This window comes from Thermobia domestica, chromosome 17, assembly GCF_964235325.1.
Source record: "Thermobia domestica chromosome 17, izTheDome1.hap1.1, whole genome shotgun sequence".
NCBI classification, from domain to species: domain Eukaryota; kingdom Metazoa; phylum Arthropoda; class Insecta; order Zygentoma; family Lepismatidae; genus Thermobia; species Thermobia domestica.
Window position 1 is genome coordinate 166357658 of NC_137470.1, and position 27772 is coordinate 166385429.

The 27772-nt window shown below is 35.3% G+C and overlaps 1 long non-coding RNA gene across 3 annotated transcripts in view; it reads left to right on the forward strand.

Annotated features, from left to right (window-relative positions):
* LOC145674475 (uncharacterized) overlaps window positions 1-27772 on the forward strand; it is a 266501-nt gene that overhangs the window by 162457 nt on the left and 76272 nt on the right. For all 3 annotated transcript variants that reach the window (XR_014128951.1, XR_014128950.1, XR_014128949.1), the window contains one exon: window positions 250-390. This is a non-coding gene — a long non-coding RNA (uncharacterized LOC145674475). The remainder of the gene's footprint in view (window positions 1-249; window positions 391-27772) is intronic.

The following is a 27772-nucleotide window of genomic DNA, read 5'->3' on the forward strand; positions in this document are numbered from 1 at the left end:
CTAATAAGTGATAAACGCTAAAGAATATAACCAAAATAATTGGACAAAAGGAATGGGGGGGGGGGGGAATTTTTGAGGACACATTAGTGACGTCCACCATGTTGAATTTTACGCAATTGGCTTAAATTGAAACAATGAAAGGTTTCACTTCGATAGCAGATTTTTGTAGAAACTGAACGACACTGTTACTTTTGCTATAGCGCTAATCATTACGAAGCATGCTTGGTTTTTTTGTATTTTTCATTGCAGGTGACTTACTAGCAGAAGATGACCTTGAAACATGCAGAGCGCATTAAGATTATGTAAATCTCTGGAGAACGAAGCACCAGCGTGATTGCCGATGACTTCAACCGCCGTCATTCGGAAATGACTCCCATCAGCAATGCTCAGGTAAGGAGACATTATTCTCATACCAAATCAGGGTTTGAAAAAAAACAGGAATTAAAAAAAAAAAAAACACCTGGGCCCATATGGGTTATTTTGGGTTTAATTGTTTTTTTTTTTTTTTCGAAATATTTTAATGCCTTTGGGGTAAAAGTGTTAAAATGTGATTTATGTTTCAACATTATCATTGTCGCAATTTGTAACAATTTTCTGTTCACTACTGTTTTGAAAAAATACCCGCCATTTTGAAATTTTATGTTGGACCACCGCCAAAATACATAAACAGCTAATTGTGCTTCTACTCTGAATATTTGCTTTTAAAAGGACGAAAATTGCGCTTTGTTGCGCGCGCACCCACTATTAAAAAAAAAAATAAATAAATAAGAGCCGTAATTTTGAAATTTTACATTGGTATGCCGCTAAAATCTACGTAGGAAATTTAGTGTGTTTCGTGCTTGACCGAAAGTTGTACCCTGTAATATGTGTGTGGTAAGGCAGACAAATGAACAAATGTAGATTGAATCATTCCAGGAGCCTCAGTAACGTTCTCCAAATACAGTATGAATACCAAATATATTAATTTAAAACAGACATTATTATTAATATTTTATAAAATAAAAAATTAAATATCTTTCAGCTTAAATAGTTTTATTGTCGAAGTATTCACTTCCAATGCTTTGTGTGTTCAGTTGTGGAAATAACCGGACCACTTTTTCATGACTGGTTTTCCCCGAAAATGCAGCTTTCTTTACTGTACATCGACATTTTCACTAGTACTGAAGTTTAAATTCAGTACTTGAAATAATAGGGTTACATAGTCTTCGGAACTCTGAGCAATAAGCTTCTTAAATTTGACAAGAATTTTTACGCTATTGCTTTTGTTGATTCTACAGAAAGCTTATTTGAAGAGTAGTACCTAATGACGGAACTAAACTGTTGTTGGAAAGCCACATTTTACTGAAGAATACTTGTGTTACCATCTAATGTATGAAATAATACTAATAGCTTTACTAATGTATTTACATATTTACTGGTGATACAGGCACCTATGTCCTTGAACTCGTCAAACGTATGAGAGATAACGTCCCCCGGCGTCGCTGAGCACACTATTCACGGAAAGTATTTTCTAAAACATAAAATTGCATATTTTACTTCAAATAGGCTATAAACAGAATCCATACATTAATTTGTTCTGTAATTATTTCAAGCTAAGATAAGCTTTTTTATTCATTCAGTACATCCAGAACTTTATATAGGTCTAACATTGAGTGTTGTTGTATACTCTAACATGAAAGCATCAAACATCTAATTCGCCCAAGGAAAGTCCAAAATCTGATAAATGTCACTTTCAATGTGATCACCTTAGTTGTACCGATAATATCTATATATATAAAAGAGAACGTACAATTTTTTGTCCGCTCATCACGCTAATACGGCTGAACCAATTTCTTTTATTTTTGGGGGGTTATTAGGATTTGGACCCTAGATGGTTTTTATCATATCACTTTAATTTTTAATTACCAGTGTCTTGAGATAATTGACCATTCAGGTGTCCATAACGTACAAATCCTTTGTTATTAGTTCATCATAGGTAAAAATAAACGTATTTATATGCAACCCGCATGACCGTGTCACTCGGCGGGTTAACATAAATGACAGGCGATATACAGCGGAAAATAGCTTGAATCTTCTGTTTAAAATTTTTTAATTGATTTGCTTATTTTTACAGACACTTTTACAATATGCCAGCACCGGGATGACCGCAGCGAAGCGGGGCGGGTTAACATAAATGACAGGCGATATAATGTTAAGATTTACTGCAATCTTCTATGGTTTTTATCATATCACTTGAAAGCGAAAAAGTAAAAATTATCTAAGTAACAAAGTTTATTGCGTTCCGGGGTGACCGCAGCGAAGCGGGGTGAACGCTGCTAGTACTAACAAAAAACTCAAAAACCCAGGTGGGTTTTAAAGTGGGTTTTTTCAGCTTGGTCCAGCCCTATGCCAAATACCGGTAAAAGAAAACTTACACTACAGCGCACAATTAAGAAGCATAAAGCGCCTGGACAGCAGTTCTGCTGAAATGATTAGCCATTCTCACAAACTTCCTGAAATTACACAAATGAGCAATAAGAATGGCAGTGAAACGTCAATAAAACCAGTGTATGTCAAATTCAAAGCTGAGGTCCTGCGAAGGTCACGGTATTTAGACCCAAAGATGTATATGCTCAAAGTGTGCGTCCGCCAACCATTTCTTCGATAACAGAACACTAATGTGAAATGTGGGACGTATTGCCATCTTAGTTGTTAAGAACCTTTAAATCTTCAACATATATCGAATTACCATAAAATTATTTATTAACTAACTCACTCACTCACTCTATGACCTATGGAACCCGGAGGTTCAATGCCGCGTTCACAAAAGCTCTCCACTGACTTCTATCTTTAGCTAACTGCATCCAGTTTCCACTTTGTATTCCAATCTCTGCGAGATCCATCTTAATATTGTCCTCCCATCTGCGCCTAGGTCTTTCTAATGGTCGTTTTCTGATTGATCTTCCAGTCAAGACTTTCAAAGCGTTTCTACTTTCTTCCATTCTAGCTACATGACCTGCGCACCTAAGCCTCCTAGACTTGACGACCCTAACAATGTTGGGTAAACCGTATAAATTATGTAGTTGCTCGTTATGAAGTTTCCGCCATTCCCCATTTCCGTGCCTCTTGGGTCCGAATATTCGTCTCAGGATCTTGTTGTCAAATACTTTCAGTCTATGTTCTTCCCTCAGACTAAGCGACCATGTTTCACAACCATACAGAACAACAGGCATGATTATAGTTTTGTATAATCTAAGCTTCAAATTCCTCGACAGAATTCGCGATGACAAGAGATTTTGAACCGAATATTAACACAAATTCCCTGCTTTTAGTCGACATTTAATTTCTTCGTGAATATGATTTTCATCTGTTAATATTGATCCTAAATATTTGAAAGTATCCGATAAATATTTGAAATTTATCAAAAGTATTATTTAATATTTTAACGCATCCATAATTTGCCGTATTACGATCACGACGCACTTCCATGTATTTAGTTTTCTCTGCATTTACTTCTAAACCCATGTCCCTGCAAGCGTTTAATAAGATCTCTGTATTTCTTTCTATTGTTCTCCTATCATCCCCTATTAAATTTAGATCATCAGCATATGCCATAACCTGGTGAATACAGTTCAACTCTAGGCCCTGGTTGCTGTCTTTGATTTTCCTTGTAGCGTATTCCAGCACTAAGTTAAATAATAATGGCGACAACGCATCTCCTGGTTTCAGGCCATTTTCGACGTGAAAGCTCGTGGACAAAAATTTTCTTACCCGGACTTTACTTTGGGATTCATTTAAACATATCTTAACTATCTAACTCTATGGCCTATGGAACCCGGAGGTTCAGTGCCGCGTTCACAAAAGCTCTCCACTGACTTCTATCCTTAGCTAATTGGATCCAGTTTCTACTTTGTATTCCTATCTCTGCGAGATCCATCTTAATATTATCCTCCCATCTGCGCCTAGGTCTTCCTAATGGTCGTTTTCCTATGGGTCTACCAGTCAAGACTTTCAAAGCGTTTCTACTTTCTTCCATTCTAGCTACATGACCTGCCCACCTAAGCCTCCTAGACTTGACGACCCTAACAATGTTGGGTAAACCGTATAAACTATGTAGTTCCTCGTTATGAAGCTTCCGCCATTCCCCATTCTCGTTCCTCTTGGGTCCGAATATTCTTCTCAGGATCTTGTTCTCAAATACTTTCAGTCTATGTTCTTCCCTCAGACTAAGCGACCATGTTTCGCAACCATACAGAACAACAGGCATGATTATAGTTTTGTATAATCTAAGCTTCAAATTCCTCGACAGAATTCGCGACGACAAGAGATTTTGAACCAAATAGTAACACGAATTCCCTGCTTTCAGTCGACATTTAATTTCTTCGTGAATATGATTTTCGTCTGTTAATATTGATCCTAAATTTTTGAAAGTATCCACTTTATCAAACATATCTTAATTAATCTAATTAGCTTTCTCGGTATTCCAAGTTCTGTAAGAACGTTGTATAATGTTTCTCTTCTAACCCGAGTCGTACGCCTTTCTAAAATTAATAAATAGTTGATGTACCGGGGCATTGTATTTCCACTTTTTTTCGAGTATTTGGCGAATGTTCGATAGTTGGTCGATTTCGTCTAAATCCGCACTGATAATCTCCAATAATTTCATCTGCGTATGGGGTCAATCTTGCTAATAGAATATTTGAAAGGATTTTATAGGATGTTGAAAGAAGAGAAATGCCTCGATAATTATTACAGTCAGTTTTGTCGCCTTTCTTCTGAATTGGAACAATGATTGATTCTTTCCACTCTTGTGGCAATTCTTCCTTGTTCCAGATAAGGAGAATGAGTGTGTATCTTGTTCCACAATTTTTCGCCTCCAGCTAAAATTAACTCAGCCGGAATTTCATCTACACCCGGAGATTTGTGTTTCTTTAATTTCTTTATAGCGGTTTCTACTTCTATTTGGTTGGGTTTTGGAATATACGGTTCTGTGGTGTGTATCTCCTTTTCTCCACGCACATTAGTTTTTAACTGCGTGTTAAGCAAATCGTCAAAGAAATCTTTCCATCTATTTAAGATGCTATCCGTATCAGTGATAACTGTTCCGTTAGCTTTCTTTAATATATAAGCACGAGGTTGATAGCTTTTCTTAAATTCGCTGTTCCCCTTATACATGCCCCGAATATTTTTATTTTCACTATCATCTTCATGTTCCTTAATTTTAGCTTTCAAAAAATCGCGTTTCTTTGTTCTTAAAGTTTTGGAAGTTTCCCGCCTGATATCTGCGAAATTTTGTGTAGTTATTTCATTCGGATTTTGTAGCCAGCGTAATTTTGCCTGTATTCTCTTGTCTGTTAATTTAATGCATTCGTGGTCGAACCATGGTTTGTTCCTACGTATTTCCGCGTGTCCCAATTTTTCTTTTGCTGAACTTTTAATGCTATCTCTAATTTCAATCCAAGTATCCTCAACACTAGTGCACTCCGAATCATCTAAAACCGGGAATCTATTCGAAACTTCAATCTGGTATTCCTCTCTTACCTGGCTCTCTTTTAATTTCTTTAAATTAAATCTCTCCGTTTTCACAATGAATATTACCTTTATTCAACGATAACCTCTCTCGTATTATCGCTGCTACCAGGTAGTGATCAGTGTCACAATCAGCCCCTCTAAACGACCGGACATCAATTATGCTAGATTGCCTTCTTCTATCTACTAAAACGTGATCAATTTGATTGTGTGTTTTTTTGTCTGGCGATGTCCAAGTGTATTATGAACGTCGCGATGTGGGAATTTTGTACTCTTCACGATTAGGTTTTAGGATGTTGTAAAATTCACGAATCTAACACCGTTGTCATTACTTTCCTTATGCAAACTTTCGTCCCGTATAATAGGTTTGAAAATATCCTCTCGTTCTACCTTCGCATTGAAATCCCCTAATAGAATTTCCATATGCTATCGCGGGAGTTGGCCAAATTTCCGTTCCACTTCTTCGTAAAAACTGTCTTTTATATCGTCATCCTTATCTTCAGTTGAGGCATGTACATTTAAAACAACAATATCACACCACCGTCCCTTAAGAGTAATAAAAGAAAGTCTGTCAGTAACAAATTCAACCCGTTTACTTGGTGGTAGTATTCGTTTGTGAACGAAAAACCCTGTTCCTAACTGGTGATTTTTATTTCCTTCCCCGTAAAAGAACGTAAAATTTCCGGAATTCACAGATCCATTTCCTTCCCACCTAACTTCCTGAAATTCTACCAGGTCCATCCTGTATTTCTCGAACTCGCTCGTTACGGGTTTTAACGCGTCTGCCCTATAAAGGCTTCTAATATTCCATGTTCCAAATCTCATGTCCATTTTCTTTTGCTGAGGTCGTGCCAAGTTATCAGTCCTTGTCCGAGGCTTTTGTAAATATTTCTGAACAAGTGCTTTTTTTTTTAACAGGATGAGGTTGTTAGCCCTACCCAAAACCCCAAGCTGGAGGACCACTCCTAGGCGGCTGTCCGCGACTGCTTATTCAGTATATCCGCAGCTAACCTCTATATCTAAAGGCCTTCTCCTCGATCCGCAACCTGAGGGGACACCATGCCGTGGTGACAGGAACCCACATTATTTATTAACATGTTGAGAAAAAAATAATTTTAGGAATGATAAAAAAAAAATGGATCAAAAGATTGCGTTTTTGGCCAAGAATTTAGGAATGATCCAAAAAATGCGTCTAAAGGTTGTGATCTCTGCCAATAATTAGTTTTTGGATCAGGGGCCACAAAATTTTTGAACGGTCCCTAAACGAAGTTTACGTTTTTTCGGAATAAGCACATCATGCTGAGTTAAGTGATAGTTCGAATTTAGCTACACTATATGTGGTTCTCCAACCTGAAATATATTGGATCTTTTGATTAAAAAAAAAAAAAAAAACTTGACTGTGTGTTATTGAGTTTCTCGTGCAGTGTTGTTCTATCAGAAGTAGAAGTAGTTGTTTATATTAATTGTAAAAGATGAAGCAACAGGGTAATGACGAATCTGGAAAACCAGGGAAAGTCAGGGAATTTAAGAAGACAGGAAATTAAAAATGAGGGAATTTTGAAGAAATTATGACCCCATTCTTAGCTCTAAATTACGTTTTCCCACAAGTGTAGAAGAGACTTGAGTAAACATTTACTATCTAATTTTTCTTTGCTACGAAAGGCTGTGTTTTAGAAACTTCTGAAGTGGATGTAATATACTTGGATTTCTCAAAAGCTTTTCCATCTGCTTTCCACATGCTATCCAACAGATCTAATCTTCATGACAAATTCCTGTTTCTGCTAAAACATTATTTAACTGATCGTACGCAACGTGTTGTTTTGCAAGATGTATCATCCAAATTTGTCCCAGTTCTTCCTGGGCTTCCTCAGGGTAGCGTTCTAGGACTAATGCTATTTCTTCTTATTGGGTGATCTCCGTTCCTTCCTTTCTTTACCATCTACGAACATTCTGCTCTTTGCTGACGATTGTAAAATTTTTCATAAAATATCTTCCATAGACGATGCCTACGACTTCAGCAAATTCTCACGGCACTGAATTATGCACATTGGGGTTAACACTGTGGGGTAACACTGGGAGTAGTCCCACGACGTAGGTTCCTGACTGCTGCGATGAGAATCCAATAAAAATTAAAATGTGATTCTCTGGGATGTAACGTGCCTCTAAAGGGCGCCGTTCTGAGCCTCTGGTCATAAGATCCAGGACAACTATATAAAGATATATTTTTTTTTGGGGGGGGGGGTGTTAGAGTTGTTAGACATATATTTTCTTTCTTAAGAAATAAACTGGTATATCATCATAGATGTAGAGCATTAATCTATGGATCAAAAATTTATCATTATATATATATATATAAAAACCATATATTAATAACGCTCTAACTTCCCTTATCTTATTATTTCTAGGTTATTTATAGTAGGATCTTTTTATCGGAAAATCAGTTTTTTCTCCTTTTTTTGAAAAATTTATATCAACTATCAAAAATTTAAAGAAAGTACACATTAAATATGATTACAACATGAAATATGTTAACTAATATGAAATATCTTTGAATATAATATCCTTTTATACAACGCAACACATGTTTAAACAGGTCAAAAAAAGGTACAAAAACTGACACTACTAAATGCTTTAATGATATTATAAATCGTGGAAAACTTATTTCTTGTTGAATTCCTCCTAAATTCATATAGAATTTATAACAATAAAATATATCTCAAATCTTGATACATTATGTATAAATTACTAGTATTTATATGAGAAAAGTTTAACACTCACCATTCTTCAATCACACTGAAAAACCCATTAAATATCTCCAGGAGAAGTATTTCTCAATATTGCCTCTGAATTTCCCGTATATAATTAAAACACCATATATATATATATATATATATAATGATAATATTATATATCACTAGAATAACTTCGAGAAAACTTTAATACTTTTCAAGCAATTCTCAAAATTAGATCACTTTAACTATTGAACAGTAACGGTTTTCCGATTATATTAAAATTTATGATATAGCACGAGTATGAAGTCGATGTTGCCCAGTTCTACATTTCGTTCCGAATGGCCGCTTAGGTAACCTGCAGCTCATTCGAATCTCAGTAATTTCAAAGTTTTCCACTAAAGGCGCTACATAAGCCGAGTGTTCGGAAGTTTTCCATAACCTCTAGGATAACATTATGCTTTTATATATATATATATATATATATATAATATATATATATATATATAACCAAAATAAAGTGTGATAAAGTTATCACACGTAACAAATATGGCCCTCCCGGCTATAAAAAGTTGAGGCAACTTTTTATTTAATTGTTTTATCCATATTTAGATATTTTGATCTTTAGTATGAATAGATAGACTTGTTATTCTTAGTAGGTTAAAATAATAACTTACTTTTACACTACATTACTCTAACTACTAATTCTAACCAACCATCTCACTCAATAAATTCACTACATACAAAATAAAAATTTAAACGAAACTAAAGAAAAAAAATTTCCCAAAAAATTGTAACACACCACTTACCATCTATCAACTACTCCAATTAGTTAAAATTAAATAGTTATAACTAAAGTTTTCTATCTATTCATAAATTTTTACAATATTTACTCATAAGATGTTTTCAAAATACCCATTAATACCTTATAGTTTAATATGAACGTCAGAAAGTAACAATATTCTTTAATTTCTTATATATATAGTTTCAATTACAAAAAAAATATTATTTTCCATTGTACTCATCCGATTTAGCACCATGATTTTCCATCAATCTTTGGAAGCATCATACATCTGGTTTTGCTAGGTTTCCATAAAATCTCCATGTTGGACATTGGACAATTACAATATTATACAAGCAATTCTCATTACATAGACACAAGGACATCCAGATCTGGAATACTAACAAAAAAAAAAAAAAAAAAAAAAAAAAAACAAGCATTAGAAACACTTTAAAAAAATTTTTTAAGGTTGACTAGAAAAATACATTTTATACCTTGTTATTATCTCAACTAAATTTTTTTCTATTTAGCAATATTTACGATGCATTATTTCTCAACTCTCGGTACTTTTTTGTTAAACTAACATGGCTTTTTCGTATGTCCCTAGGATTATTTACATTTATTACTCTAATGGTATTCCTACCTAGGAAACTCTGGATTTGATATGGTCCAAGCCATTTTGCACATAATGATTTCGTTCTCTTTTCCTTCAACGAAGACAAAACTTGTGACTTTATTAAAACTTTATCTCCAATCCTATAATCATTTTCTACTCGTCTCCGATCATATAATTTCTTTTTACGTTTCCATGCTTTATGTAGATTTTCCAAGGTTCTGTTCAACAAATCTGGATCCTTTTGATTTAAATTCATTGTACTTATTTGCCATTTGACATCTAATGGATTGCAAACATTATAATTAAAAACTAATTCCATGGGACTACATTTAGTTTCTTCGTGGACCGCATTATTAACGGAAAATTCTATTTCCCACAATCCTTTGTCCCAAGAACTTTGTTTATTACCAAAATAGATTCTCAAGGAATTTTTAATTGTAGCCACGTATTTTTCACTGGGGTTAGATGCCGCGTGATATGGTGATATACTAATATCTTTAATCCCGTTAGCATAAACGAAGTCTTTAAACTTCGCAGAGGTAAAGATTGAATGATTGTCGTGACATATACTAAAAACGAATCCATTTCTACACATTAATTTATACAATTTGTTAATTACACTTTGTGTAGATAAGACCTTTATTGGTTCTAAAAATAATCTTTTAGAAAATGAGTCTACTACAATTAAACAGTATCGTCCCGACGTACTTTCTACCAAAGGACCTAGCAACTCTACCGCCCAGAGTCCGTTTACAATGTTCTCATACTGAGAGATTAAAGTACCAGATGGTTTTTTGTTGTCACTTTTATTGAATTGACAATCTACACAAGTAGATACGTATTCTTTTATGTCATTTAGGATACCTCTCCATGTAAATCGAGCACAGATCTTAGCAATTGTTTTATTTATGCTCGCATGAGAACCTGGCAAAATTTGTGTATGAAAGAATTCAATAATGCTGGGAACTAACTCCTTCGGTAAACAAACCTTATATGGATTCCTAATTGCCTTAGTCTTTTTACAAAGTATTCCTTGGATTATTTTATATCCTTCCACCTCTTTCCTAGCTCTTATATCTTTAATAATATCTGCTAACTCTGGATCTTTGAGTTGATGTTCTTTTATGGAAATATTAGCATAAGGCATATTCCAGATGTTAATTAAACAATAATTATTTACCTGTTCCGCATGGGATGGCTCGGTTTCCATTTCTTCAAAATTGTTTTGATCATATAACCTTGATATGAAATCTGCGGAAATATTCATATTGGAGGATATAGATTTTACTTCAAAATTAAACGCAAAGAGTCTATACAATAGCGATCCATAACGCTTAACACTCCTCATTTTTCTCAAGGCATAAACTAGACCCGAATGATCCATTCTAAGTTCGAAAGGATTATGTAGGTAAGTACTCAAACGTTCCATTGTTTCAATTGCAGCTAACATTTCCAATAAATATATAGGTTTATTAAAGTCGTGTTTCTTTAACCGCCTACTGTAAAATGCTACGGGAACTAGATTATTATTCTCATCATATTGTTGGAGGACTCCGCCTAAACTCTTAGAAGAGCTGTCTGTATTGACTATAAACTTCTTACTTAAATCAGGTAGTTGTAATATAACATGATTGGCAAATAACTCTTTAACATCGTCTAGAGCTTTCTGTTGTTCCGCTCCCCAAACAAATTCTGCTGAAGCCCCCCGTAATCGTTCAATTGGTTCCATGACTTCATGGAATTGCGGTACGAACTTCGCATAATATTGTAAGAAACAAGATAAAAATATTAAACCCCTTTTTGGTGCAGGCAACTTTCTTATAACCTCTAACCTTGAGGGACCCATATACATTTTTCCATTCTCTATAATAAAGCCAAGGTATGAAATCTTATTGGAAAAGAAGGTACATTTCTTTGTTGACAAAGTTAATCCTTTTTCTTCAAGTAATCTTAAGATTTCCAATATTTTTCTATGAGATTCAACCTTTGGACTTTTACAAATGAGGTCATCCATATACCATTGAATCCCTTCATCTTTCAATGGATATAACAATTCAGTCAAGATTTTCGACAAAACATGACTACCTGCAGCCAAACCAAAAGGTAAGACCTTAAACTCATATAATCTCCTATGCGTAAGAAAGGCAGTAAGATGTCTGCTTTCTTTTGTTAAAGGAATTGTTAAATAAGCTTTCAAAATATCTAAATGACTGAATACTTTTCCATCTGATAATTCGGACAATATATCTTCAATCCTAGGAGTGAACTGTGTATTTAAATACAAATGACGATTCAGATCTGAATAGTTTACAATTAATCTCTTGGATCCGTCAGTATTGTTCACCAGGAAACATGGAAAAGCATAATCGCTATTACTAGGCTGTATTAAATCTGCCTTTAACATCTCATCCAAAATTTTATCCATCTCTCTTTGAGAACTCCGAGATAATGGATAAGCTTTCTTACGTATAGGAGTGTAGTCGTTAAGCTGTATTTTATACTCGAAGTCTTTTATTTTACCAATATGCGATGCAAAAACTTTAGGATATTTCTTATAAATGTCATTAACGTACCCTTGTAATTCTGGGTTGGCCTCTAGTACATCTGGATCCACCCTCAACGGACAATCTATTTGCTCCTTATGGATGTTGGTACTGCTTTCAATAGAAGGATCAACTGCCCTGGCAACACTGCAAATCCTATGGACTGGACCATTGAGATTCCCCTCTCTCTCCGACACCATTGTCTGAATTGTTGACTTTCCTTCAGTGTCAGACTCACGCAAAAATAGTTTTGAAGTGTTTCGGACTGCCTCACTGCAAAATAAATCACACACACGAGTTTCCGGTACTAAATTAGGGGGGGGGGGGCGTTTAATGCAAAGTTTAATGGTACATGAGAACCTTCCAACGGGAGAAACAACTTATTGTTTACTAACAAGTAAGGTTTCCCAGGTGATACACGCCGATTTTAATCAAACTTCACAGGTTTGTAGAACAGCAAAAAATAAGCGACACGTATTTTTTTATAGCGGCCCATATGCATATTTAGGCGGTATAATAGGGCTGTCAAATTGGGACAACAAAGCATACTTTATGTAATAGCGCGAAAACGAGAACAGATAGCCAACTGTTGTAAACGAGCAAGTTGTCATGACACGATAAGCATTTCAATAACACATAGCGCTTCCACGGGGATAACCCACAACATCCGCAAATGGACCAATCAGGGATGAAAAACAGTCACAGAGCTTTATCTATAACGCGGAATCCAAATAACGTAGGTAAGAATAAAGAATGATAAAAAAATAAGTGATACGTGTTTTTTCGTTTTTGCAAGATGAGACCAAAAACGTAAATAGATGCATCGTTATCTCAATGTCGAAAGATTGGAGAACTGGGAATATGAATATGTGAACGCCTGTATGAGAGGCAACCTGTCAATCAGTGTTGTAGAACTGGTTGCAGGTGACAGGTAGAATCCTGCTCGAGAGAGAAATACCAAACCTGGTCTTGTTGTTCAATGGTTTATATGTTATATCTATTAGTAGTTAGTGATTGCGAACAGTTCAATGCTCATAATCAGTAATTCAAAAGCCGCCCAGCAGTAAACGAAATCAAGCCTTTCCTGTAAAAATCGGCCGTATAGGGTAGTAATACAAACATTGATATTGTTTTGCAACAAGCCCGTTGTAGGGATAAATACGCCCTTTGCGGGATACTAAACAACGTGTTGAACACAATTGAACAGGTTGACAAAAATAGACAATTCATAGTCACATGCATATGAGCATGAATTTAAACCAAAACACATGAATATGTTACACAAGCACTATTTTCGGTAACATGCTGTATGTTGAACCATAGCCGGCTGCTATTTAACAGAATGTAGCGTAATGTCGAATATTGTATGGAACGAATATAAGCAATTGTAGTAAATATTCGTCATACAAATGATTCTTATTGAAATCGGACATGAGCCTAATAGAACTTCCGGTCACCAACTTGTGGAAGGTACGCAGGCTGAAACCATAATTTGATTATTTCTTTGGTTACTTTGCCGGATGTCGATGCACAAATCAGCAAGATTTCTGGTCGAAGCATTGTCTGTTGTACCCGTGGCCCGAACTTTCTCTGAGGTTCTTTCTAGACAATGAGCATAGGCGACAGTAGCTTTCCATTGGCAGATACGATTGGCTGTATCGTGTAACTGTGTGTCGTCGCAGACAGAGACTGCACATTTGCGTAGACCTGTTTCTCTCCACGCATTGCCAGACATCTACCCGAATGAAATTCCAAATTGAATCCACTCTGATCTGTATTATACACATTCTCCGCGCCATGAGAATTTATACATGAGCGAACACTTTGCACGAACCTATTAGCATTATCATGTATATCTTTGGATTGTTCTGCACTATTGTACGTGACATATTTTGTAATTTTCCGTGATATGATGTGATGACGCCTTTTAAACTGTCATAGTCATTTCTTTGACGCTTTAAGCCCGTCGAATCCCACAGTTTGACTAGCTTCTATAGCCCAACGTCGTAAGTCTGTATCATGAATTATAAGATTTTTGCATTTAGCAGTATGAAATTTCTCATATACGATTGCATCAATATGCGTCCCTTTTTCATAATTTGTTCCAGCGTCATGCAACTGTCTTTCCCATTTATAGAGATCTTTCCTACTTTTGACGAACTTGAACCTATGTTTCACAGTTTCAAACGACAAACGTCTCTTCTTTCCACTTTTCCAAAACTGAACTGCCTTCACTTTATATTCTGTGTCTACAGCTTCGCTGGTGCTCCCTTTCTCCGCAATACCGAAATTGTATTGTGATAATCCTTCGTCTTCGTTGCTTTCTGTGATCTTCACTCGCGAGTGAAGAAGCGACGTCAGGTACATCATTATCAATAAATACCAGATCATCTTTAACGTCCACTTCGGTATTACAACCTTTCCAAAAACTTTCCAGGACATCAACAAGTATATCCTTTATTTCCATTTCATATTTTGTTTTTACAGTGTTAACACGTTTTGTTTCTTTGTGTGTGTCCATTAACATATCCAGCACATTGTGTGGATTTACATACATCATTTTCACAACACTGCAAACAATAGCATACCATTTACACACACCTCATGCTGACTACTTCACAACACACGGGTTCATATGTTCAGGACTTCTACCGGTATCTTTACATGGCATATACACACAAACACACGTATATCCACGTATAGGATGCACAAACGTTCGCCATCAACCGGTCGTCTATTAGTTTCAAAACACAACTGTGCCCCCACTTCCACACTGTAGGGCTTCCGTGTTTGACGTAGACATACACTCGCAGGTAATACCCAGTTTTCGCCGCATTTCTGGTTCTGCTTCTTTACACTACAATGTCCTTGAGCCAATGTCTCTCTTCTGGCGTGTCTGCAACCAGTTCTACAACACTGATTGACGGGTTGCCTCTCATACAGGCGTTCACATCTTCATATTCCCAGTTCTCCAATCTTTCGACATTGAGATAACGATGCATCTATTTACGTTTTTTGTCCCATCTTGCAAAAACGAAAAAACACGTATCACTTATTTTTTTATCATTCTTTATTCTTACCTACGTTATTTGGATTCCGCGTAATAGATAAAGCTCTGTGACTGTTTTTCATCCCTGATTGGTCCATTTGCGGATGTTGTGGGTTATCCCCGTGGAAGCGCTATGTGTTATTGAAATGCTTATCTTGTCATGACAACTTGCTCGTTTACAACAGTTGGCTATCTGTTCTCGTTTTCGCGCTATTACATAAAGTATGCTTTGTTGTCCCAATTTGACAGCCCTATTATACCGCCTAAATATGCATATGGGCCGCTATAAAAAAATACGTGTCGCTTATTTTTTGCTGTTCTACAAACCTGTGAAGTTTGATTAAAATCGGCGTGTATCACCTGGGAAACCTTACTTGTAAGTCGATATTGGCTTTTAGATTTTTAAGTTCATTTATTCCCACTATGAAAACTGGTTCTAAGTCATTCACTAAGAAAAACTTCATTCGGTATACACGGTATTTAAACTTAATTGGAATGATCACACACTGATCTAACGTTAACTTTTGTTTATCAACCCCAACTCCTATGAATTTTTCATTTATTATATTAACCGGGTATTTTAACTGCTTATTCCAATCAATTAACCTTTGCTTATTAATTAGTGATGCCGTAGAACATGTGTCTAATCCTCCTCTTATATTTTGACCCAACACAAAAGCATCCACCAATGCCGCAGTCAAAGTTCCCAAGGAATTGGCTTTTTTATTTTCACTTTTATTTCTATCATCACTAAGTTTAGTTTCGAAATACGAAAATCTTCTGTCTCCCATCTCTCCTTGTTGCGAATCCTGACAAAATCTATTTTCTTTTCTTCTAAATAGCGTTTTTTTTTTTTTTTTTTTTTGCTTTTATTACCGTTCCCTCCAAAGCCGCCACTGAAACCAAAGTCTCCGCGATGTAGGTCACGCGTGTTACCATCTTTCACTCTCGCATTGACTGGATTCGATTTTGGTACCATGTCTTTTTGTTCTAAAGGTACTCCTTTACATCCATTACTTCTACCTCCCCCAGGGGAACGAATCCATTACCCCTCCATAGTAGTCAACACTTCATCTGGATTGTTCCTTTTCGTGATTAATCCCTCACTATTATTACTTTCACTTTTTTGAAACTCGGACCACCTCAACCTCGACCGATTACTATTATCTGCAAAGCGTCTTTCTTTGTCATTTAAACTACATGGTAATTGTTTATTAGAGACACTATCACCATTAGATATGCTCCGCATTTGATCTTCTGACCCCCTCATCTGAGTGTTACCCTCTATCCGGTCACTAAGATCTGCAGAGCGTCCGTCCGAGTTTAAGTTCATATTCATTTTCACCAACTGCTTATTTACAAAATATTGTTTATTAGCCCTACAGTTAGCAACGCGATGTTGTCCACCACAAAAATAGCACTCAATTTTGTTTTTCCGAGTTTCACTCGCATCGGTATTTCTCACCAGTGCATTATACGATTCTAAGTTACGCTGATGTTTCTCGTACTCAACAATGTCTCCCATAAGATCTTCCATAGACACTGGGTATCGGTACTTGTAAATTTCGAACCTAATTTGCGGCTGCATCCCATCTATTATTAAACCAATTAACTCACTAGATTTTCCCCCATTTATAGTACAATAACATATTTAATGTGCATCGCATATATTGTTTACAAAATCGAGTATATTTTCTCTTGGCTTTTGTATAACTCTTATATAGCGATTTAAGAGTTCTCGCTTATCTAAAGGTGTAACTAATTTCGTATACAAATAATTAGATATGAACCTCCAGTTATTTGACATTTCATACAAAGAAACCAACTCCTGATTCAACCTCCCTTGCGCTTTACTTAACGCAGCGATCAAAACAGACTCGACTGGAAAAAGTTTTCAAGTTCATAGTTTTAAGTACTGCTTGCAGAAATTGAAACAATATCATTTGTTCCATCGGTACAAGGTATAGATTGAATTTTCTCATTAAATAAATTACATGTAATACTTCCATTTAATTTATTAGCCCTAATATGAAATGGCATAAAACTATTTATTAAAGGATTTCTACGAGTATTTAATTCCTTAGCTTCATATAAATTATAAGCTACAAAAGGATTCTTACTTTCATTTTTTTCCTTTTCTTTCCTACCAGCTGTAATCCCCAGGTCAATAAACGGGTTGGTAACTGAACTCCTACCACTCTCACTTTCTACAGACAAATGCTGTTGTGAGCCCTCACGTGACACTCCTTTTGCAGCCAACTTGCTTGTTATGTCACTAGCTATCGAACATAAATCACGTGTCTCGCTGTTTTCATCGACAGACGAGGAATGCCTTGACCTTGACTTACTTTCAGAATCTAGATAAGAAAGATCCCATCGTAGCCTAGCATTGGGAGGAATGACTACCCCAACATTTCCATTTTCAAATCCATTCAATACTAATTGCGGCTGATTTCTTTCCCCCATATTTTCGAAATAAATTTCCAGGCTAAAGAAAATTATTATTCTTAAACCAAAGTAATATCTGTAATAACTACTTTTCTTTGGGATAAGCGATAGACTCTTTATATTCATTGACATTAATTTTAAATTCTCTATTTCCTATATATATACAGGGTGATCACAAGAGTTTTACCTATATTACACAGCCTACTAATCAACTTTCCACCTATTTCAGCATTTAAACGTAATAACCCCTCAATTTTAACTCTTAATTTTCTTCCTAAGGAAGTATTGAGGATTCGGAACGAAATATTTGTTACGTGCCTCTAAAGGGCGCCGTTCTGGGCCGCTGGTCATAAGATCCAGGACAACTATATAAAGATTTTTTTTGGGGGGGGGTTAGAGCTGTTAGACATATATTTTCTTTCTTAAGAAATAAACTGGTATATCATCATAGATGTAGAGCATTAATCTATGGATCAAAAATTTATCATTATATATATATATATATATATATATATATATATATATATATATATATATATAAACCATATATTAATAACGATCTAACTAACTTCCCTTGTCTTATTATTTCTAGGTTATTTATAGTAGGATCTTTTTATCGGAAAATCAGTTTTTTCTCCTTTTTTTGAAAAATTTATATCAACTATCAAAAATTTAAAGAAAGTACACATTAAATATAATTACAATATGAAATATGTTAACTAATATGAATTTGAATTGAATTCTTTGAGTTTTACGTCCCACGGTTATGCCGGTTAGGCTAAAGGAGACGGTGATTATGAGAGATGAGTGAAATGGTGGAATGAAGAAAGTGGGAGGAAACGGGAGAACCCCGAGAAAACCCACGAGCACGGTGTTTGTCCACCACAAAGTTCACTTGGCGGGAGCTGGGATCGAACCCGGGACCCCAAGCACCAGAGGTGAACGCTCTACCACTGAGCCACCGCGCCCCCCGTTAACTAATATGAAATATCTTTGAATATAATATCCTTTTATACAACACAACACGTGTTTAAATAGGTCAAAAAAGGTACAAAAACTTACACTACTAAATACTTTAATGATATTATAAATCGTGGAAAACTTATTTCTTGTTGAATTCCTCCTAAATTCATATAGAATTTATAACAATAAAATATATCTCAAATCTTGATACATTATGTATAAATTACTAGTATTTATATGAGAAAAGTTTAACACTCACCATTCTTCAATCACATTGAAAAACCCATTAAATACCTCCAGGAGAAGTATTTCTCAATATTGCCTCTGAATTTCCCGTATATAATTAAAACACCATATATATATATATATATATATATATATATATATATATATATATATATATATATATATATATATGATAATATTATATATCACTAGAATAACTTCGAGAGAACTTTAATACTTTTTAAACAATTCTCAAAATTAGATCACTTTAACTATTGAACAGTAACGGTTTTCCGATTATATTAAAATTTATGATATAGCACGAGTATGAAGTCGATGTTGCCCAGTTCTACATTTCGTTCCAAATGGCCGCTTAGGTAACCTGCAGCTCATTCGAATCTCAGTAATTTCAAAGTTTTCCACTAGAGGCGCTACATAAGCCGAGTGTTTGGAAGTTTTCCATAACCTCTAGGATAACATTATGCTTTTTTTATATATAACCAAAATAAAGTGTGATAAAGCTATCACACGTAACAGGGAGGAATGTCTGTAGTCGCAGTATAAAAATCGAAAAGTTGCAAGGAACCGATAACTGTTATTCAAACTTGGTCAGAGGACCAGGGAATTAACTAAATGGGGCTAACCGCTGACAACGTCCTTGTTGCGACTACTAACAAACTTGTGCTTCTTTACTTAACTGTATCACGAACCAAACTAGCATGGTGGCTGCGTCAACACACACAGAGAAACTCCTTGAGTTGAGACACTCGGAATAAGAGCTGGGCTAACCAACTGGTCAATGTTGGTAGTTCATTTCTTCATTTTAAAATGTAATCTGGTTTAAACCACCTATATGGATATGCAAGTTAAATGTTGAAAGAATTTGCGTTAATTCATAGTTCACTGGCCACAATGTGTAAGACCACAAGAATAGATCGAACGTGAGAACTCCGAGATAAGAACGGGCTGAGCGATGTGGTTGGCGTCAGTCTGGCTTCAGCGCACCTAGGATTTAGTATTTCCATAAGTAATTGAAGAAAGCACTTAATGTAGTTCCAAATAACGTAGTCTTTGCGTATTAATGAGTAAGGAAAAAACACTGAAGTGTTCCGACAGACAAAGTATGGTTCTCACGCATGTACTTTACAAAAAGAATGTTGTCTTTGTTACTAAAATCCTTTCAATGTGAAACAACATTTACACATATGTGTTGGTGAACGATAACATTTTCTATTGTTCTTACTCGTGGGAGAGAAGTCGAGTTGTTCGCTATTCCCATTGAGGAACAGAACTTGTTTTCGTTGCAAGAATAAAATATAAATCGAAGAATGGTTTCTCTTCTTCAAAAATATACAGAGCGTCCCAAAAATTACTTACATAACTGGTAACGGTTTTAGTATAATGGTTTATCGTCAGATGGTTATATTCAACGAACTTCAAAAGTTCGTTACTGAAGTCTCTGTCTGTCCGTCTGTCTGTTATTTGCGATTTGTTTAATTCTGAACCCTGCATTCGATAGAGCATCAAAAACTATCACAGAATGTGATTAAATTTTTCGCGTCACTTTTACCGTTCACGAGATATTGGCCAAAAAATGGCCGACTTCGAGATTCAAAGAGCCATAGCTTGGGAACTGTAAGTCATAGAGAGACCATATTGGTGTTGATCAATATCTAAAAGGATGGTAAATATTTTGGTACCAAATAGTAACTGGAGGCCACTATTCAATTGACCATTGGCTTGGCCAATGGCCAGCTGGCCATTGGCCACCAATCGATATTGGTACCAAAATGTTTAGTATTCTCTTAGGTATTGACTAAGACCAAAATCATCTCCCTATGAGTTACCGTTCCCGTGATATTGGCCAAAAATGGCCAATTTCTAGATATTTAAGGGGCCATAGCTCGAGAACTATAAGTTGTAGAGAGATTATATTGATGTTGATCAATACCTAAGAGGATGGTAATTATTTTGGTACTGTAGTGTATTCTACTTTAATATCTCTAAAAAGAAAAGGTTCTTTCATTTTGTGTTCTATTGGTTAATTGTTCTGGTACTATTGTATAGAACATGACGTCATGTCTGGCTCCGTGATTTGAATTCCTTCTGCCGTTTGTCAGATTGACTTCAAATCGGGTGCGTATTGGTTGGTTTTTTTTTTAAGTGTAAAATTGTGCCTTGCAATTCCATGGACAGCGAGGGAAAGGATCGAAGACGGAAGTGTTCAGTTATTTAGTTCTGTAGTTTGTGATATTTTTATTATAGTTTTTTTTTTCCCTCCAGTGTTTTCTCTTTTTTTTTTAATAATGATATTTTGTGTTTGTGAAACTTCCTGCCATCGTTCGTTCCCGAGTTGACCATTGGAAGTTGCCCTTTTTTCATATACAGGTAAAAGTAGTGTTAACTTAATGTATAATTAAATTCAATTATTTTTGCTAATTTGATATTAATCTACTGTTGCTACCGTGTTACATATATAGAGAGAAGTTAATTGAAATTGAAATATGAGAATATATACTATGTATTTAAATCTTGTTCTATAAGAGCTTCACTTATATATATATATTTGTTGTTTACTTTTTCTATATGATCTCGTTAATAAATTGTTCATTGGTATACCTTTTAATTGAGGATAATGTTTTGATTTGGGAAAGCCTCTGGTTTCTACTATATCTGCCTAAGGGGGGTATCCAATCTAATAGCGTGCCGTTATGTATGTGTTGTATATGCTGCTGCTATGATGCGAGGAAATATTGCTTATTATTAAATTATCTAACTAGTGGTACAGTTCCTTCCTTGACTTCCGGTGGGGCATGTATGATACACTACATATAAATGGTTTGAAGTCAATCTCACCAATTCGAGGCTTTTTACATATTGAATTAGTTTGTTAATGCCCTTGCTGTTCGTATTATATATTAAACAGGGCCGAAGGTGTAGATAAAGATAAGGTAGCCTCAGATACTATATCCGGATTTGATGATGATGGTGTAAAAACGCCGCCTCTAAATATAGATAAAATTGATAGGTTATTTTTTGGAATTGAAAGATTAGGAGAAATGTTAGAAGACATAGCTGGAAAAGTGGGTCCGATGTCTTCTGGGATACCTGTTAATAAAGATAACATGGGATTTGATAGGTCAACGGGCGCTATTCCTAAACGTACTAGTAAAGTATCTGGTAATAGATGCCATAGTGATTATACAAAGGTAATAGGTGATGACGCTTATGTCCGTACCAATTCTTCTCGTTTGGAGGATAATACTGCTTTGACGGTGTTAAATAGATTTGTGGAAAATCTTCCAATTTGTGATGGTAATGACCCTGACAAGTTGTTCAATTTTATATGTAAAATTGACGATTTTTTAAGTGGTAATGAATTTCCAATTCGTTGTGTGGTATACGCTTTACAAACAAAAACTAGAAATCCATTACTACAATGTCTTAAGGATAGTGTTAAAACAACGAAAAACTGGGGAGATTTATGTAAATATGTGATGACTGAGTTGCTTTCTGACGTAGCTATACAGCAACTTACCACAAGATATTTTTATAAACCTCAGGGTGAAAGTGAAGGGGTCTTGCAATATTTACGTAGACTTGATCAAGTATCACGTATTTTGGATATTCAAATCTGTGATGAAACGTACATCTTAACGGTGGCTAGTGGTTGTAGACCGGATGTGAGATCGCATGTATTTTATAGTGAGCATCCTCAAACGCGTGATGAACTTATGAACTCTTTAAAGGCTTACTCACAGTTAGAACTCTTTACGAAGCAGCATCAAACAACTGTTGTTGGATCATCATTCGATATAAATCGTACAAGCAGTGACTTTAGATCGCGTAGTATAGTTCACCCTCATGTACGAAACAGATCGGGTAATTTCCATAAAGGACAGGTGTCTAATTTTCAAAAGGATTTTGATACTCAGCAGATTCGAACCTCGGACTGTGGTGTACGAACCTTACCTCCATTAGTTGGGAAAGGTGGTATATTTATTGAAGTCGCTTTGTATGATAAAAAATACTTTGCATGTTTGGACAGTGCTTCAAGTGTTTATTTTATAAGTAACGAAGTGTTACAGTATTTACTACAACGGGATTCGAACCTAAAAATACATGTTAAGAACTTTGTGGGTCGTACTGCTACAAACTATCGTTTAGTGTTACACAAATATTGTTTGCTCCCGTTGAGAATTAATAAGCAAGAGTTAACTGTTTGTGCGTATATAAACTAACATTGTCCCAGTGGCCAACATATTACGTTAGGAATGCCTTTTATTGAGCAGACTGCCTTTAAATTGGATGTTAAGGAACGAAGTATATTCTTTCCTGATCACAATTTCAACATTACGTATGTTTCCAAGCCTTCTTTTGGTGGACAATATTCTGGCCCTTTTCCTTTTGGTTGCAGGAAGACGGGTCCTTATTCTACATCATATTTTATGGGTTATCTTACAAGGAACCGCACATCCTGCGACAAACCAAATGTTCAAAAACAGCTGGGCAGTGAAGATAAAAGCCTTTTTCATGGTCAAGGTCATAACACCTGTTGCATTCCTGACACAACGAGCGAGTTCTCACTAGACTAGGTGCCACGTAATGCAGCCTTGCCAGCCGGTCAACAACCTGTTGGAGATAAGGAAGCAGTACTACAGCAAGGTAAAGAATGTGTTACTAAATATAAACAAAACTTTGCTTTATCTGAAGAACCTGTTATTTTTAAAAATGCTTGTTCTGCTTTAAATCAATTTAATGACTATAATTCTTTTTTAAATTCTTGGTCTTTAACGTCCCAGGCTACTAATAAAGATTTTTTTAAAATAAAAAAGTAATAGAATATAAAAATGAGCTACAACTTAAATCACCTGTTGAATGTAATGTTGTACAGGGTGTTTCAGAAGTACCTTCGAACAGCAATGAGGTATTATCGATTGACAATAGAGTTATGCGTAATTTAAATAACAAATTGTCTGTTAATCAACTAGATAATACAAATAGAAAATTAATTGTGGAAAGCATTGATAATGAACTTATTAAGGAAGATAGTACCTTACCTTTATTTGTACAGGATATTATAAGTGATTATACTGATGTGATTACATCAAATATCGGCAGAATTAAAGATTTTAAGTACAAGTTTCGGGTTAAGGAGGATACTGTGTTTCGTGAAAAACAATACCCTATGTCTAGTAAACAAAAGCAAGAAATGCGTGTAATTTTAAAAGAACTTTTGGATAACGGGGTTATCGTGGAGAGTACTAGTGAGTATAGTTCCCATTGCTTTATTGTTAAAAATAGTGCAGGTAGAGGACGGCTAGTTCTAAACTTTGGTAAATTATCTAAGCTTGTGGAAGCCGATAATATAGTCACCCCTAACATGGAAGAATCTATTGCTACACTGGCTAATGCTCGTATTATGTCGAGATTCGATTGTAAAAGGGGATTTTTTCAGATAGTATTGGATGAATCCTGTCGGAAATATACGGGCTTTTCTTTTGACAATAAAAGTTATCATTTTCGGGTACATCCTATGGGACTCTGTACTGGGACGGCGGCTTTAGCGCGTGCTATTGATACTGTATTAGGTGATTTGAAGGAACAAGGTGTCGAAGTATATGCTGATGATATTGTACTCTATTCTGATACAATTGAGCAACATAAAACATTACTTAAGACTGTGCTTGATCGACTTCGATCACGAGGTCTTACAATTTCACCAGAAAAATGTTCCTTATTTCAAACGGAGATAGATTATTTGGGATTTCGTGTAGGTGGAGGAACTATGCAAATGATTCCAGATCGACTTGAAGCTATACGAAATTTACCTGCTCCTCGTAATAGGAAGGGTGTCAAATCTCTTGTTGGGTTTTTGTCTTTCTATAGTCGATTTATTAGTAATTTTGCTGGGATTATGCGTCCCATAACCGACTTAAAATCACCTAAAATTCCCTTTGTTTGGGGTAAAGAACAATCTGAGGCATTAGCTCGTATTAAGGACGCTTTTAAAGAGCAGGTTATCTTGAAGATTCCGGATATGAGTAAAAGGTTTTTTATTGAAGCAGATTCTAGTTTGCGAGGGTTCGGGAGTGTGATCCTACAGAAGGATTCCAGCGGTTTCTATCAACCTGTTGCGTTCTATAGCAGAAAACTGAAACCTTCGGACTATAATCGTCCTATCTTTGCCTTGGAGGTGGCTAGCTTGTACAATACTATTACTCGTTTTCAACACTATCTTGTTTCAAGATTTACAATATTAACTGATAATCATGCTTTAGCTTGCGTGTTGCGTAACCCTAAAAAATTCACACGATATAGTACTATGATTCATAGATTGTTAGAATTTAAATTCGATATCTTACATGTACCTAGCAACAAGATGATTAACGCAGATTTTTTGAGTCGAATATATGATTCAAGTTTGTATGACCTTATAGATGAACCTATAGATGAGGAGGTATACCAACGTGAATTTTTGGCTTCAAGCCTGTTGAATACTCCTTTGCCATTTTATAATGTAAAAGAAGAGCAAATAAAGGATCCGGATATCTCTGATATTTATAAGAAGACTGAAGCTGCAGGAAATGTCTGGAAAGAATATCGTTTGTCACGTGGTTTATTATATAAAAGAACAAAAGCACGGTATAATCCTTACAAGGTTCTATTGCCTAAGTTTTTACGACCTTTGGTATTGGAATATTATCACTCTGGAACTTTGGTGGGAACTCATACGGGAAATTTTAAAACACTTAGTAAAATTAAACGTTATTTTACGTGGCCTTCTTTGATTCGTGATGTGCATCAGTACGTGCGCTCATGTCATGAATGTCAGATCTCGAAACCACGTTTTGAAAAGCCCCAAGGTCTTTTGTCTTCTAAATATGTAACACAACCCCAGGGACATTTATACTGTGATTTGGCTGGTCCGTTAATCCCAAGCAATGGCTATAGGTACATAATGTTACTTGTGGATAACGCCTCCCGTTTTTTGCACTTAGTTCCATTACGTAATGCGACCAGTAGAATTATTATTAAAGCAATGAAGGAGATATTTTGTCGTTTTGGTCATTGTTTTGCTTTATCTACGGATCGGGCTAGTTATTTTTGTAGCGAGGAGTTTCGACGTTTTCTTTTTGGACTAGGGATCAAACATATACGTAGTTCAGCTTACTTTGCGTCCGGAAACGCAGCTGAAAAATATGTTCAGACTGTAAAGAATGCCTTAAGATGTTATTGCTCTGAGAATCAGACGGTATGGAGCAATTTTCTATATCCGATCCAATTTTCTCTTAACGTTTCTGAACATTGTGAATTAAAGGCATCACCATTTGAGCTTTATTTGGGACGTGAAGCTCTAGATCCTTTATTAGTTAAATGGTCTGTAAAGGATTCCGACCTGAACTTACATAATTCAGTAGAGATATGGTCCGATGCCTTAAAAAATATGCATAAAGCTTGGGAAGATAGAAAGAATCTTTTCCTGCAGCGTAATAATCCAGTTACTTTCTAGGTGGGCCAATTAGTTCTTTGGAAATCTCACTTTAAGTCGTCCATAACAGATAAAGTTAGTAAATCTTTGTCGCCTCTGTGGTTTGGTCCTTACCGCATCGACTCCTTTGCTGGTCCGAATACTATAATTCTTTTAGACGAAAGTAAAAACCGAAAATTTTCTTCACATGTTAGCCAATTAAAAAAGTATGAAATGCGTGAAACTCCTGAACCCGAATTGTAAATTTTGATGTAATATTTGTGAGGTTCTTACACTTATTTCTTTTTCAGGTGTAAGGGAGCTGTTTGATTTGTAAAAAAAAAAAAATCCATGTTTGTTCCAATTTGTAAAGACTGGCCAGTCTACACTTCTATTTGAGATATATATATATCATTCGGCGCTTTATGGATATGAATCTCATCGTCTATGGATATTTAAGGTTTATTCAAGCCTATGTTATGTTTACATTCTATAGCATGATAGTACTCTACTCTGGTTTTTGTGTTTTACCAAAACTACAATATATTTAATGATATACTTCAATATATTTTGTCAATTTGGCTTTATATTATTTGGTGGTCCCTTTCATTATTTATTTATGGTTTGTTGTTTTGTCTTTTCATATTTCATATTCATCTATCACCCTTACTAACAAAATCGTTTTCATTTCCATAAGTGTTTCATATTTCTGGTAATTCAAAAAATGTTTCTTACATTTTTTGAATTCCGGGGGACCCACCATGTAGTGTATTCTACTTTAATATCTCTAAAAAGAAAAGGTTCTTTCATTTTGTGTTCTATTGGTTAATTGTTCTGGTACTATTGTATAGAACATGACGTCATGTCTGGCTCCGTGATTTGAATTCCTTCTGCCGTTTGTCAGATTGACTTCAAATCGGGTGCGTATTGGTTGGTTTTTTTTTAAGTGTAAAATTGTGCCTTGCAATTCCATGGACAGCGAGGGAAAGGATCGAAGACGGAAGTGTTCAGTTATTTAGTTCTGTAGTTTGTGATATTTTTATTATAGTTTTTTTTTCCTCCAGTGTTTTCTCTCTTTTTTTTTTAATAATGATATTTTGTGTTTGTGAAACTTCCTGCCATCGTTCGTTCCCGAGTTGACCATTGGAAGTTGCCCTTTTTTCATATACAGGTAAAAGTAGTGTTAACTTAATGTATAATTAAATTCAATTATTTTTGCTAATTTGATATTAATCTACTGTTGCTACCGTGTTACATATATAGAGAGAAGTTAATTGAAATTGAAATATGAGAATATATACTATGTATTTAAATCTTGTTCTATAAGAGCTTCACTTATATATATATATTTGTTGTTTACTTTTTCTATATGATCTCGTTAATAAATTGTTCATTGGTATACCTTTTAATTGAGGATAATGTTTTGATTTGGGAAAGCC